Consider the following 11116-nt stretch of genomic DNA (forward strand, 5'->3'; position numbering starts at 1 on the left):
TGTGGTGTGGGACATGTGCGATAGCCACTGGTATGCCATGACAGACTGTTTGTCTTCGGGTCGATAGCCATGTGGTGGTATAACTGCGATGCTCTCATGCTCTAGGAAATTTGTCCTGTAAACTAAATTGCAGGCGGAGGCAATCGTTATGCAGTTCTCAAAAGGATCTATACCTATGTTGCTGTCACCCTTTTTGGTTAATTCCATAAATATTTTTCTAAATTTCAAGCAGCACTTCCGCAGGATGTCAACGTCCAATTGACATTATCTTAAGAGTTTTGTTTGGAGATCAAATGGTGCATTCTTGTTCTCTTCGTACCACTTTATGAAATTTTGTCTTGCCTCCGGCTTCATACTGTTCACGTTGTAATAGTGCAGGTCTGGGAGGTGCTGTAATATGACCTGCTGATTTTCCTTTCGATTGTCCAAACCTACCAAAAATGGACATTTGTCTATTTGTAAAGTGCGTGGAATAACACGCAATTTTAAAAACTCTATAGACATAAATTTTCAAACTGTCAATGATATGGTGACTGGAAAGAGCGATGTTGTGAAAAATGTACTATTTCTCTGTAAATTACGTGTTTTGTGTATGATAAATATGATTAAATATAAGCAATCAGTATACTTGCTGTGAAAATATTATGTAGTTTAGACTGTAAATGTATAATGTGTAAATAAATGTCTATAAGTCATATTAGTTTTTGTTAATTGATATACAATGTCAACCAAAACTACACTCGTTGGTTTCTTAAGTTTGGTGTATGCTTATTTACATTCCGGTGAGAAAGACCGTAGAGTGTTTACCTCAGATAACCGCGATAATAACATTGAACTATTTTATATCTTTTATCAGTAAAACGTAAACCACTGAACTGCTATGCGAGTTCAAATATTGACACTGACGGCCATGTTATCCCGCTTAACATGCTAAAACAACCGGAGCGGTAGTATTATGAAACAAGATCGTCTGCTCCATATCAATGCTGTAACCCTCCTGTGACTAAACAAGAGTGGTAAAACCCTTCTAGTCTGCTAGCCATACAATATAGTCGCTGCCTTAACATATAAACAGTATTGTAAATTCAAATGTTGTCGTCTGCTAAAAAAATATTAAAGCGAATTGTTATCCCGCTATAATGGCGGACAATCGGAAAACACTGTCGTCTGCTACCGGACGACGCGGGTTACGTAAAACATATGAACTCTGGCGGTTTAAAAGTCACCTAAAAGTCGTCTGCTCGGCTGACCGCCAACGACCGGATAGATCCGGAAGTCTTAACGTCCGATCAATAATATTACGCCCGAGCGGTTCCGAAAATTCCCTCATTTTCTACTCCGTCCAAGATGGCGGATTTATATAGATAAAGAAGGGGTCAACCGAGTGCGTTGTGGTCTAGATGAGCCCATTAGACTAATGATAGGATTTAAAAGGACTCGCTTACAGGTGTTAGTTGGCAACGTTTTTATCTAACTTTGTTAGAATTATGTAATTATATACCCGATAAACGAAATTTTAAGGGGGTACTGGACTCACCCTGTGGTCGGTCGGTCTGTCGCAATATTCCTAATCTGGAACATAACATAAAAACTACAGGATAAACTTTAATTAAACTTCATCCAATGGTAAAACACAATAAGAAAAGGAGCAGTGTACAAGAACCACAACTCTATTTCAGCTAATTATAAGGTTGTTGCCCTTTTCATTGTCCAGATCAAAACTTGAAAACCAAATTTTATTACACTTCATTGTAAAGCACTATTAGAGGAAGTGCAGTGTAAACGAACCATTACTCTATTTCGGCTAATTACAGAGTTATTGTCCTTTGTTTATTTTCCTTGTCAGAAGCATAACTTGAAAACTATTATACTGAATTTAATGTAACTTTATACAATAATAGAATATCATGAGAGGAGGTGCAGTGTACAACTATAACTCTATTTTAGCTAATAAAATAGTTATTGCATGTCTTACTTCTTCTTGTCCGGATAAGAAATTGAAAACTATCAAATGGAATCTAATAAAATTGCATTCAATGGTAGAGGACAATGCGAGAAATTATAGTCTACAAGACACATAAGTATATTTGCAAGAAATACAAAGTAATTACCATTTGTAGTGGGGTATCTTTGTTGTCAAACGTTTGTTTGGACAATAACTTGAAACTACTGCATGGAATTCATTGAAAATTCAAACAATGGTAAGCCACAACGAGAGAAAGTGCCGCCTACAGGAACCATAGCTCTTTTTTCAGCCTACTGCAGAGTTACTGTCATTTGTTACTTTTTCTTGTCCGGAGCACAACTTGAAAAACACCTGATGGAATCTAATACAACTTCATACAATGGTAAATCACAATGAGATGTAGTACAGTGTGCAATAACTATAACTATATTTCAGCATTTTTCGGAGTAATTGCCCTTTTTTGTGACACTTTTGTACGGACAATAATTTGAGAACTACTGCATGGAACTTATTACAATGGTAAAGCACAATGCGAGGAAGTTCAGTATCAAAGGACCACAACTCTATTTTTAGCTTATTATCGAGTTAATTGATGAATTTTATAAAATAAAATTTTAGTAAAGCACATTGTAAGAAAGTGCATAGCAACTGGCATAAATTCATTTGTATGAAATGCAAACTCGATATAAGCTTAACTATTTGAAGATATTTGAGGAGCTTTTCACATAATTAGACCTCTTTTATTCACTTATAGAGAGCTGTAATTGAATGAATGATAGTATCTATTGAAAAAGAGATATCTCCACATTATTTGGAGTGCTCTACAACTCATTTGAAGATATTGCAAATCAAATGAATTGAAGAACTCTTTAATTGAATTAGATACTTTTCTTATTCAATTTGAGATACCTCCAAATCAAAGCTATATATTGTGTTGTTTCAATTTTAGCTCACAATTCCTGAAAAAAGAGTTATTTCATAGAATCAGATTAAATTATGTGGATAAAATCCTTAAGTACAGATTCGTAAGACTTTAATATTTACAGGTCATTTGTTGCTCTCAATAATTGCATTAGAACTATCTTCAATTGATTGCAAGAGCTCTTTAATTATTGTCCACCCTTCGAAAAAGAGGGGCTATATTGCTTTCAACATGTCGGTCAGTATGTCGGTAGACCAAAGCCTGTCCGTTTGATAAATCTGCAATGTTTGGAGCTCAAGACCTCTATTCATATAGTTGTCATCAGGTTAAATGTCACTTTCATAGTGACAATGATAGCAAAAATCTTGTCCTAGTCAATACCCAGCAATGGCTAGACCTATGGTATTCACACTTTATTTGGTTTTGGGGCGTGACCAGTAGATGAACACTATAAATTTTGATGTAATCAGGTTAATAGTCAAGGTCAAAGTAGCATTGAACGCGAAAAGCTTGTCCGAGTGATAACTCGACGATGCCAGGATATATGGTCCTCAAACTTGACTTTGAGGTTGGGCGTGACCAGGAGATGACCCTTATTAATTTTGAGGTCATCGGCACAAAGGTCACAACGACTTTGAAAGCGAAACGCTTTTCCGAGCGATTACTCGACAATGCGGTGACCGGTGGTATTTTATCTTGACTTCGACGTTGGACGTGACGAATAGATGACTAGGTCTAGGTCACAATTACACTGAACGCTAAAAGCTCAACAATGCCCCAGGCTATGGTCCTAAAACTTACCTCGGAGGTTGAACGTGACCAGTAGATGACCCCTATTGATGTCGGGTCATCAGGTCCAAAGGTCAAGGTCATTAACCAAAAATGTAAAAAACTTGTCTGAGTGATAACTTGACAATGCTTGGACCTTGTTCCGTAAATCGTTTGAAGTCGTCTCTAGTTATTTATAGAGCTCTCTAATTATTTGAAGAGGACTTCAAATATTTTAGTTTATGTGGACTTGGAGTTCCATACATTTGAACATGATTTTGTAAATCAATGCCTAAAGTAATTCAATTTTCAATTACTTTACGCCTTTTTGCAAATAAAGGTCGAAATAAATATAAAATATTATTTCTGATTGAAGATTTGATGATGATTTATCTTTAAAGCAAGAATTTAATTACACAAAATTATTTTTTTCGACGTCTGATCCAATAAAACTTGAACAAGTTCATATAAAATTAATATACGATATTACTATACGATGGTAAAGTCACTGACAGACTTAGATGTATATATGGTTGTGATATCGGCATCGCAGCTACGTGTAACATGAACGTAAAATGCCTTCCTTTTACTTACATTTATATCAGTACCATATTGATTAAAGGTTGTGAGAAAACCCAACGAGGAAAATGAGTGATATTCATAAACACCTATTTGAGCTAAAGAAACAATGGGAAGAAAACAAAGAGTTAGAGGCTGTTATAGTTGATATGTCAAACGATGGAGCTCCTGATCAAGGTACGGTTCTTTTGTTTGCAGTTTGTAATCAAGAGTACTTAGAATTAGATATTGAATGCTTGCATTACATTTGCTACGTTCCCAAATGATAAAATGTATATACTAACATTTATTCCCAAATCTTGTGTTATAATCCCCTTAAGGTTGTTTTCAATGGAAAAATAATAATGATAAAAGAGTAGAAATAACAACAAAATCATTTTCCCTTATACAATATACTGTCATAAGGACGTAGTTTGTTTGTTTGTTATGTTCTAAAATATTAATCATTAAATTATAACTCTTGGACTATATATTAAGTTTCAAAATGTATCGTTGGGTAATTCCAGTGGGTCTACGAATGGGTCAATTCTAACCAAAGTCCCTTTTGATATTAAACAAAAACAATTGGTGGTGTTTTGACAAGTGATCTAGCAGTCTTGTGGTAAGCCACTTGACTTTCAAATACAGATTCGATTCTCCGCCTCATCATTACAAAAAATAACCGTCTTACGGAAGAGACGGGTGTTAAACGGGGGTCCCATATGACAGTGCTATAAACTGATGCACGTTTAAGAACCCAAGTAACTCTGACTAGAGATACATCCTGTCTGTGCAGTACTGCTTACAGCCTAACAAGATCAATACTCTTACTGGGCCAGACGGCGATAGATGAGTTGTCTGGGGTGGTTGTAAATTAAACGCATATCCACCGAAGGCACGCGTCGTTATCAAGTCGTAATGCAACCAATGGGCGCACAAATACGTAAACAAAATAATCCTAGTCATTAAGTCTGTGTCACTACCAGCTTTAATAACAACGATTTGTTTAAAATATCAAAACGGGAAGGCAAACATAAAGCCGTACTTTCACCGCCGTGGTAGTCTCTCAATGGTTGTAATAACTAATCAAATATTTGTTCTAAGCGTGGGTCAATAAATATGCAGCTAAATGTGCAGGTAATGCATAATTAAACTCTTAAACAAATTTTCGAACACCATTTCTGTTTGTTAAACCGCGATTCATTTTGAATACAAACTAAATGCGTGAACACTAATTTGCTGTCTTGGAATATATAACATATAAAACATAAACTATTGAATTAAATCGATTTTTAAACGTCAAACAAACCTGACATTGAAAACAAATTTAAAGACAATGGCAAAGACGATCATTTGTTTATGTCTGCATAACTGTAACTATTGATTTAAATTGATGTTTAAACCTAATTTGTTGTCTTGGTATATATAACGCATTCACTATTGACCCGAATCGATTTTTAAACGTCAATCATTCATAAATCGACAATTGGTATTGCAGTGACCATTCCTGACATTGAAAACGACCAAAGACAATCATTAGTTTATGTCTGTATGACTAACTATTAATTTAAATTGATGTTTAAACCTTATTCATTCTTCAACCGACAATTTGTATTTGTATTGTAGCGACGAAACCTGACATTGAAGAGGACCAAAGAAGATGGCTGATCATAAGTTTATGTCTACATAACGTGGTTTCACCAGCTCTACGGACGTATGTTAGGCCGATTGTCGAAACAGAGTACAAAACCTTCAAGAAGACACACAAAATTGATGCCCAACAGTTTCCAAATTATCTAAAGAAATATCCTCCTACGAAGAAAGATATGAACTATGAAAGCATAAACAATAACAAACAGATACCGAAAGTCAATAGAAAATCAGGTAAACAACTGTAGAGTTGAATATGTTTCGAAATGGCATTTTTTTTAAAGAAGCACTTTTTTAGATGTGTAATCTTTATATCATAATTATAATTGTATTTATTAAACAAATAATTTTGTATGATTTCAAAGCATTAGAGATCATAAACAATAATTTAAATTTTATCTTACAAATTATTTACCAATAACTTTGGAAAACTTTACATGTACAGATATTAGGTACCTTTTGATTGTAGTAATGCATACTTGGTTCCTGTGGTAATATTTGCAGATTTGGCGAACTTTGATTTCCGGGTGAAGGATGCTGTAGACTTTACAAAGTTGTTCTTGCAAACTCATATGGTCCATTACACGGGATTTGATGATACATGTGACCAAAGTGCCCTTCTTGGAATAATTGCAAATATGGACTCATTTCCACAGCTTATAAAAGCAGCCGCAGACAAAGTAAGTTACTCGTTTTTTGTTATACTATTAAAAGCAGGATATCACTTAATAACTTCAGGTAGTTTTAACAGATAGGGATTGAAACTTGATGTGTTAGTAATTTATATGAAGTTGTAGCTTTGGGATTGCTTTTTGGGTTTGTAGGTCAAGGTTACTGTTTTTTAAAAATAGAAAAAAAATCCCGCTTAATATTTCTAGTTCATAGTTAAAGCATTCATAGATACTTTGAAATTTGGTATGTTTCTTTTATGTGTCATTTGAGGTAAAACACTAAATCTCTGAGACTTAAATTTTAGGAAAAGCTAATGTATATATAAAATGTTTATTTTTCCTCACACAAATTTGAAAGCTTTTGTTGATCTTCATGACATTTGCTTATTGGTTATTTGTATTAACGATATCTCTGATAATTATCAATATGGCTGGTCTTAGGCGTCTTAATGGGTTACTGACATTAATATTATCATAAAAACATAAGCTGTATTAAATACATATCTGGAGTTTATAACATGATCACACAAGTACATGCCAAACAGCGAAAAGTTTAACCAAGCATCAAAGCTGACTTTTATTTTTAATTTTGCAATTATTGATATATGTTGGGAGGTTATGGCCATTCAATTATTTTAAAATCCTATTAGACTCGGGTTCCAGTGAATTCCAGTATCACTGACCGTTCCGAGACGAAAATGCCATTATTTAATTTAATTTTATCGGTCAAGCTATTATGTTACGACGGTGGTCTGTTTGTTGTGTTTGTAAGTTTGTGTCTCTCGTTTAGTGTCGTTAGGGATCTTACCTTGTGACTCTAAATAACGTTTGTTATTGAATTTTGACTACTGGACTTGTCCCTGTAGTTTTGAATGTATTATAAACAGACACATGAGTGGCCACTCGTCCCAAAACACGATACACATATTACATTTAGATTGAATTATCGTTATTGTTGGGGTTACCGACTTTTAAACTGACAGTCAAAGTCGTCTCCTGATTATTCACATAGTGCCATTGTTCTGATACTAAATATAGTAAACTCTGAATATTTAACCTTCTCGTGTGATTTAAAGATATAATTATATCGTGAATAATCGTAACTTTGCCTTACAATGTTTGCAGCTGAGAACAGAGGTACGAAACTCATGGGCTCACGTGAATTTCACTGAATGGGACACAGTCAAGTACCAGACTTGCTTTCAGCTGATGACTCAAGTTATCAAGAACATGACATTGCCTCGTGCTCAAGAAATAGACATGCTTGATCAGCTTAACGACTTGAAATCGAACGGTATATTATAAATAATCTACTGAGCCTAAGTTACCGCCAAGGCGTCTGATTAAAAAAAATACCCTTAAAACAGGGCTAGGATATGAATTCAACACTACGTTGTGCTCTTGAAAAATACTATTTTGTTAAACATTCAATATTAATTGAAAAGGCTGAAAAAAAGTTCATACATGTTCAATGTTTTTGCAATAAATAAAAGGAAATCTGTCTAATTCACTTGAAAGCTGTTTCTTTTTATAAAATATTCCATCGCTTTATTTTTGAAGTTCGATATTTCTATTATAAAGGTATGCAGTTCCTCAATGGAACCACGATTGGGCTACAATTGCTTGAGCGTTTAACCCAAAAAACTAAGGCTTTGGCAACATACATCAAGGGAATAGAAAGGATAAGTGATGAAAATTTTGAGACCTGCAGAAATGCTGTCGCCAATATTTCACTTTCGTTGGATTCATCAGTGCAAGGACTGAAACAGAAATATTCTGAACTTGAATCTAGAGCAGACACACATGATACCATACTGAAACAAGTATCAAAAAATGTCGAAGATGTCAAATCTGCAGTCGCGCACTCCGATGACAACATTAGCCAACTGCGACTACAGGTTGATTTAGTTACAAAGGAAACAGACGAAACAAGGGAACTGGTTCGGAACACAAAATCTGATATTCTCCAAAAAGTAGAAGGAATGGCAAAAGACATGGAAGATACACACAAAGATATCAACACAATTAAACGTAATATGTCACATGACAGACCTCCAAAGATGCCATTTTTCTATCCTCCTAATAGATTGCAAAACTTTATAGGAAGAGACTTTGAGTTGAAAGACCTGGATACGAATTTTATTTCTAATAAAGAAAAGGTATATACTCAGGTCATTTGCGGGCTTGGTGGAATTGGAAAAACTACTATTGGCTCTGAATATGCTTGGCGGAGTGTAGACTTCTACGAAGGGGGAATATTCTGGCTTGATGGAGAGAATAATGAGTCGATTGCAGATTCTGTGCAGAGACTCGCTATTGATACCGGAACAACTGGACAAAACGCACAAGAAACGCTACACAAAACAACTAGATGGTTATCAATGCTACAACAAAAGTGGCTTCTTGTTATCGATAACGTCGATGCTGATGATGTATCTGGCATGATAAGTGAACTACTTTTTGGGTCATGGAAGCGAGAATCTAAAGGACATTTGCTTATTACGACCAGACGTGAATCTGCCGAGGCTGAAGAAGATTTTCAAGTTCCTTCAGATTGCTGTCTCACGTTAGAAGTATTCACATACCAGGAGAGCATAAACTTCATACAGATTCGTACAGGAATCGATGTCAAAAATGAATTGGCGTACGTTGAAAGTATAATTGAAGAACTTGGTGGTCTTCCACTAGCATTGGAACAAGCGGCAGCGCATATAAAGAGTTTGAAAAAATTTGGGTGCTCCTTCAAGCAGTATCTGGAGAAGTTCAAAAAGCAAAGGTTGAAGTTTCTTAAAGTGAGTCAAAGAAGCAAAGCTCGTCTTGCTGTTCAAACAACTTGGGAACTGAACTTTGAATATGTCAAGCAACATTCTGATGAAAGTGGCCTTGGTAATGCAGCTGTGACTCTAATGTTCATTTCAGCGTTTTTGTTTGCAGATGATATTCCACAAGCCTTGATGAATGTTGGCTCACCAGAAAATATTACGGATGAAAATTTGTGTGACATATTGAGTGATGAAATTGGTCCTAAGCAAATAATGGAAATTCTCACAAGGTTTTCATTGTTTCAACAAAGAAACTCTGATAGTGTTTCTGTCCATCGACTGGTTCAAGAGATTGTTAGGGAAAAGGTGACGGATCAGATGAAACAAAAAGATACCCTAAGGAATGCAGCAAGAATGATTCACTTTGCACTTTCCCATTGCAAATCACCAGGGGATGTATTGAAATCAGATAGCATTGAAAGGGGATCACTTCAAATGTGGAACAGATTAGCTCTACATGCAAATGTACTAAAGACATACATTCTAAACTTCACAAAATCGAATGCTGATAAGATGGATGTTTGTTTTAATTTGGAAACCGCATATTTGATGCAAGCAAGCGCTATTTACCACAGCTTGTTTCAAAGACAGGATGAAGCACTTGCTGCACAGGATCAGATGCTGAGTATTCTAACTGCTATTGAATTAACAGACAAAGATTGTAGGGAATTGACGTTGGTGAAAATACCTCTTCTTCCAGATCAGAAGCTTCTCATAGAAAATGCAACGTCAGCTGTTATCACAGACGATAGGCAGCCGGAGGAAGGACATGAATCGTTGATTGATGTTGATGTGGAGGGTCTTCGTTTCAAAGGAAATGAGGAGTTCAAGGAAGGACATTATCAAAACGCCATTCAGTACTACACAGAGATAGTTAGAAGCACCAGTAAGACACAATTAGATGCAAAGGTATTGTCAAACAGAAGTTTGGCATACTTACGAAATATGGATTTTCAAAATGCATTAAGAGATGCAGATGACTGTATTCAAATCGATCCTACAAATTGGAAAGCTTATTGCTGGAAGGCTTATTCTATTGCCAATTTGATAAGACTTGGGCAGCTTGAGCACAACTGGGAATCGGTTGGACTAGCCGCTGCATCTGTCGCTGGCTATTATAACAAGGATTGCTTAATGGAATTTAAAATGAGAATTGAGTACCCAGTTGTGAGATATGAAATAATTGCAAACGAAACCGAGCTTTACAACAAAGTATCTTCCTTGATGAACATGTCCTTCACAACTCTTCTACTCAAGAAAGGCGTCTACAACTTGAATTGTCTATATGTAACGGGGATAACAAAAAGTGTTCAGATAATAGGAATTGAAGATTCTGTGGAAATAAATGGAGATGTCGTTCCATTAGTATTGCCACGGCATGATATATTTGCCATTGACTATAAAATACCAAGCTGTGTGTCTGTTCACATCGAAAATGTTACATTTGTTGAAAACAGTGGTCAGGTCTTTGTAGAAAAAAATGTTGTTGCAACATTTCTACGGTGTACGTTTAGAAATGGGCATAAAGCATGCGAAAACTTTCCTAAATGTGACGGGAAAGAAGGTTGTAGAAACGTGCGAAAAGAAGAATGCGAAAAGCATTTCAAAATCCAAGAAAGTGAAATTTTTTTTAGTGGAGCTGTTGGCTGTCCGGGTGTTGTTGCTCAAAATGGTGGACAGGTTTATCTGAAGAACTGTAAATTAATCCGATGCGGTGGAGGTGGTGCTTTGAGTGATGGAAAAGGGTCGTTAATGAATG

Source organism: Mya arenaria, chromosome 6 (genome assembly GCF_026914265.1).
Source record: "Mya arenaria isolate MELC-2E11 chromosome 6, ASM2691426v1".
In the NCBI taxonomy this organism is placed as follows: Eukaryota; Metazoa; Mollusca; class Bivalvia; order Myida; family Myidae; genus Mya; species Mya arenaria.